Below are 5,402 nucleotides of genomic sequence, written 5' to 3'. Positions count from 1 at the left end.
AACAAAGCAGGGAGTCTTATATGTAAGGAAAGGCCTGCATGCATCTGGATGCTCCCAGGTGAAAGGGCAAATGTCATTTAGGTCCAACTGTTAGAGTTTGTCATCTGTGTGGATGGGGCATGTGCCATACAAGAAAGCCACCAGAACAAATCTGGTGGTGGGTACCCAAGAGGTCTACCCAGATCTAGGCAGGATAAAGAGAGAATCAATTCTGGGGAGGAGGGGCATCCAGTTTTCTCAGAACACCCTGTTGTGTCTTTGGGTAACAGCCACCTACCCATAAGGATATGTTCATTAACTGGCTTCTCAGCTAAGACCATGTACTTGGTGAGGGCCCAGGTTGGTTTGGATCTCAGCTGGTGTTGCTGCTCAACACCAGGTCCAGAGGGCCATGATCAGACAGGTGGCATGCTGCATCGTAGGGGGAGACTGCCTTAGCAGGAGGAGACCTGCCCTGTCTGCACCCCTTTCCTGTGTCCTGATTTCACATCCGCCTTGCAGTCACCAGATCATCACTCATGCCTCCCAGGGCCTGTGCCCCATTCCTTGGTTGGTACCCCTGGGCAGGGGTGAACGTTCTGGTCACTATCACACATACGCCCACTCAAAATAAATGAATGCACTTACATTGGTTTTTATACATCTTTTCTGCATTTGGTTGACATCAGCTTGTTACGGGTAAGTGTTACTGTCTCTGCATGAGTAAGAAGACCCTCTTTGTGGTCATTTAAGGCCAGACTCTGACCATAGTAAATTTGCCAGGAAAAGCCAAAGTAATATTATCCCCTTAGACCCCTTGGTCTGATCACCCTTTTGTCACCCATGTGTGACAACACTATTCTGTTCAAAGTTTTAACGCAGCTGGAAGCCTCTGTAGGGAGCTAAAAAGTGTGCAGGCCAAATGTCTGGGCATCAGGGTCCTGCTGCTTAGCTCAGGTTCTTGCTCACCACTTCCTAGCTGTGTGACCTTTGTGAGCAAGGCAACCTCTCTGTGCTATTTCCTTATGGGGATGACAACAGTTAAGCACCTCAGCACTGGTAAAGGGTTAAGTGAGCAAAGACGTGTGTAAGGAATCTACACGGGGAAAGCTCAGTAAGTGTTTTCTGTGATTATTCTTGGGCCTTGTTGTCTCCTGAATTACTTTTCAATAGTCATCTTTTTTTTCGGCAGGGCCCTGAACCTCCCCTCATCACTATGTCTGTCCATCCTTCCATCTCTGCCCATCTTCATCTAATAGGTCCAGCATGACTGAATCAGTAGCTGCAACCATGTTTCTGGGATAGGAAGAATTCTGAGCCCCACACAGGCAGGACTGGGCCTATCTTCCTTCATATCCTCAGGGCCTAGATCAGGGTTAGGCCTGAAGAGGTTCTCAAGAATCTTTGTTTTTAAAGAAACATACTCAATGTTTGTCATCTCAGGTGACTGGGGAGGTCCCACTTGATCCTGGGCACAGCATGGGCTACTGGCCAATGCTGCTCAGGTGCCAAAGGCAGAGGGAGGCAGGACCCTTCCCCGCTTTGGTAGCTGCATGAACATCCCTTTGTTTGCTGGGGGAGCAGGAATGGGGGGAGCTGATCACGGCGTTCACACAGCCTGGTCTCTGGGAACCTGCTGGAAAAAGAGCAAGAGAACACAATTTCAGGGTGCCACGAGGGGAACTTGGCCTAAATATACAATCTGTCAAGGACTCTCAGCCAGAAAAATTCTAGCCAGGCTAGTGAAGGGACATATGAATTAACAAAATAGATCAAAGACTGTTTTAAATTCCTCATGGCTCCCCCCAAAATAGAGACCATACATCCATGTAGGAGAAAGTGGTACTCTGTTAGATCAGCTCGCGCAACACATACTGAGAACCTCCTGCTCTCCAGGCACTGGAGACACCGCAGTGAACAAATCTGGCTCGCCAGCCATGCTGTGTGGCTAGAAGACCCCTGAGGAGGAGGGACGTGCTCTGGGCACCTGAGGAGCCGTGGAGATCTACGCAGCATAGACAGATCAGCGCTCCTTGTCTGGGGTCTGGTGACATAGGGATAACCACGTTGACTAGACATTGAAAGCCCTGGATTCTGTCCCTAGTTCATTATTTACCTGCTGAGTATTCTTGGACAAATAGTTTCCTCATCTGTCAATAAGAGGTCAGGCTAATTAACGATTGGTAAGGGCTCTCGAGGACACGGGTTCTGTGATCGACACGTCTCTGTGTTTGCCCTTGTTCTTTTCTGCTTCCATGTTGAGGTCCGACGTCAGCCCTGTATGGAACTGGAGCTGGAGTGGCAGAGGGGGAACAGGTGGAGGTTGGGGAGCTTCTCCCCCAGCCTCCCTCTGGCCTCTTCTCTCCCCTGGGAGAAAGTGCCACAGGAGCCTCAGCACTGAGGCACTCCTCAGGAATGCATGGTGCTCATTATACAGTGACAGAACCAGCCGAGCCTCCTTGCACCGACAGCTCAGCCCAACAACCTGCTGGGTGTTGACAGAAATGCCAGGCAGTTCAGGTGGATTCGGCGGTGACTCAGGGAGTTGGCTCCCGCGTGTGTGTATATTCATGGGACCTCACCCAAGCCAACGATGCACCCAAATGGGACATGGGCTATAGGGTCTGAGGCAAACACCTGAGTTGCTTTTGTCAACTGAACCTAAGCTCTGTCCACATGTGGACTGGGAGACGAGAATGGGCCTCCCTATAGCCTAGTCAGAGTAGGTGTACTTCCACTGAGCGTGTTTGGCCTCCCAAAGCTGAGCCCTCCCTCGGGACACCTCTGGGGAGGAAGGCAATACTATCCGTGCCTCACTGGGCTCCAGCAGTTATGCAACCAGCTCCAGGCGCCAGGAGAGGGCCAGCCGCCTGTGTTCTCTCTGCGGGCTGCGGGCAGCGCAGGAGGCAGGAGGCTCAGTCCTGGGGCTGGACCCCTTCCCTGTGGGGTGGCGAGAAGAGGAGGAAGGCGCCTGCTGGAGCCTGGGGCCCAGGTTCCTGGCTGGAGGGACTTCTTCCCCTCCCTTGCCCCCCACAGGGCAGAGTTCCTCTCCCCACATTCAGGCCCTGCCCTTCTTTGTCCCCACTCTCATGCCTCCCTGCCCATCTCATCCCCCCACGGATGTAAGGACACCAAGCTTCTGCCCTCAGGTGTCTCCCAGTCAGTGTGGAGTGGAGTGATCAGGAACGCGGGCTCTGAAAACCACATCACGGTTCCCATGCTCATGAGGTTTGCAATCACACTGTTGCATTTTTCTCATGTATAATTGGAGATAACAATTGTCCCCTTCTCAAAGGGTCAATGTGAGATTTAAATGAAGTAATTCGTGCACAGCTCTGAGACCTGTGCCAGCACCCATTATTTTATCATCTCTGTCTTCTCTGGCCCCAGACCCTTGGTACCCCAGGCTCCCCAGTCCTTACTGGTAGCTCCACAGCTCACCCAGTCCACCTTTTCCTGTCCTTTTCCTTGTCCTCTCATCCAGGGGTCTCCAGGCTCTGGTCCTCCCCTCTCCTCCACCCTTGCATCCACTGTGTGAGTTTAGGGCTGCTTGGTTTCTCTCTGCCATCGCAGGGACCCCCTGGCTGCTTCTCTCTAGCCTCACCTGATGCAATCGCTGAGTTGGATCATGATGAAAAAGGCTACCAGGAGCTTCCTGTCAACACCAGGATCAAGTCTACAACCTCCAGTGTGTGCACAGACTGGCAGGGATCTGGCCTTTGTCCACCCTCTGGCTTCTCTTTTGCCACATGTTCCCTGTAGTGGCCACGCCCAAGCCACAGCCACTACACTGCTTCCCCCACCATGCTTTTGTTCATGCTGTTCCTGCTTCCTGAGCTCCTTCCCTGTATTCTTTTTCACCCACCATATGCCTCCTTTTCTTCAAAAAAATCTATTCTTGTTTTCTTGCATTTAAAAAAAAAAAAAATTCAGTTTAACACAAGGGTACAAATGATTAGGCTACATTGTTTGCATTTGTTAGGTAAAGTCCAAGTTGTAGTTGAGTCCTTCACCCAGGGGGTGTGCTATAGACCCTTACATCGTGCCCATGAGGTGAGAGCTCACCAGTCCTCCTCCTCTCCTCTCTCCCGCCTTCCCCTCACTTGATTTTAACTGTTTTTCTCTCTGTGGGCGTGTAATTGTTCATCTACTGGTTTCATATTAGTGTTGAATACAGTTGGTGCTTGCTTTTCCAGCCTCATGGTACTTTACTAAGGAGAATGTTCTCCAACTCCAGCCAGGTTAATACAAAAGATATAAAGTCATCATCTTTTCTTTTTTTTAATTTCAGGTTAATGTGAGGATACAAACAACTGGGTACCAATGTTTGTATTAGGTAGAGTCCCTCTGGTAGTTGTGTCCTGCACCCGAGAGGTGTGCCCATTAAGTGGGAGCACACCAATCCCCCCACTTTCCCCCTTGCCCCAGCTTGGATTGAATTGTGTTTTTCTCTTATGTGGGTGTGTTTCAGATCTTCTACTGGCTTCATGTTAGTATTAAGTACATGAGATATTAGTTTTTCCATTCTTGTGATGTTTTACTAAGAAGAATGTGTTTCAACTCCATTGAAGTTAATAAAAAAGATGTAAAGTCTCCATCTTTTTATCGCTGAATAGTATTCCATAGTATACATATAGCACAGTTTGTCAATCCATTCCTGGGTCAGTGGGCATTTAGGTTGTTTCTACATCTTGGTGATTATAAATTGAGCTGCGATAAACAATCTAGTGCAAGTGTCCTTATAATCAAATGATTTTTTTTTCTTCTGGGTCGAAGATGACTGCTAGTGGGATTGCAGGATCAAATGGGAGGTCTATTATGAGTTCTTTGAGGATTCTCCATACTTGTTTCCAAAGAGGCTGTACTAGTTTGCAGTCCCACCAACAGTGTAAAAGTGTTTCCTTCTCTCCACATCCACACCAGCACCTGCAGCTGTGGGACTTTGTGATGTGGGCTATTCTCAGTAGAGTTGGGTGATATCTCAGGGTGGTTTTGATTTGCATTTCTCTGATAATTAGGGGTGATGAGCTTTTTTTATGTAGACAATAATCTTAATAAATATCTTTATAGACACTATATTAACAGTGTTGTATATGTATTCATGTAATCTTTTCAACAGCCTCATAAAGTGGGTACCATTAACAGTTGAGGAAACTGAGGCACAGAGAGGTTAGTAAGTTGACCAAGCTCATAGAACTAGAAACTGGTAGAGCCTTGGTGCAAACCCATGCATCCAACTCTAGCACCTGCTCTCAGCCGCCATACTACATCTCAAGCCCCTGCTAGGCAGTGCCCTCCCACCAAACCTGCCTGCCCTCTCTGGATGTTGTCTGATGCTTCCCCTTTGCTGCTGGGGATGACCCTTCCTGTGTTACAGTGCTCCTTTGGTGTGTTGCTTTTTCCTGTGAGCTTCTGGAGGGCAA

At 49.1% G+C, this 5,402-nt stretch overlaps 1 long non-coding RNA gene across 1 annotated transcript; it reads right to left on the bottom strand.

The window, feature by feature from the left end:
- Window positions 1-227: 227 nt before the first annotated feature.
- Window positions 228-3,660, bottom strand: LOC128583113 (uncharacterized). The gene is made up of 3 exons (XR_008379383.1): window positions 3,584-3,660; window positions 2,096-2,272; window positions 228-1,615 (listed from the first exon to the last, which is right to left on the bottom strand). It is a non-coding gene; the product is annotated as an uncharacterized LOC128583113 (long non-coding RNA).
- Window positions 3,661-5,402: the final 1,742 nt, after the last annotated feature.

The sequence above is a fragment of the Nycticebus coucang genome, chromosome 4 (genome assembly GCF_027406575.1).
Source record: "Nycticebus coucang isolate mNycCou1 chromosome 4, mNycCou1.pri, whole genome shotgun sequence".
Taxonomy (NCBI): Eukaryota; Metazoa; Chordata; class Mammalia; order Primates; family Lorisidae; genus Nycticebus; species Nycticebus coucang.
The sequence above is the reverse complement of the archived record's forward strand: the minus strand, read 5'-3'. Positions and strand labels throughout refer to the sequence as shown.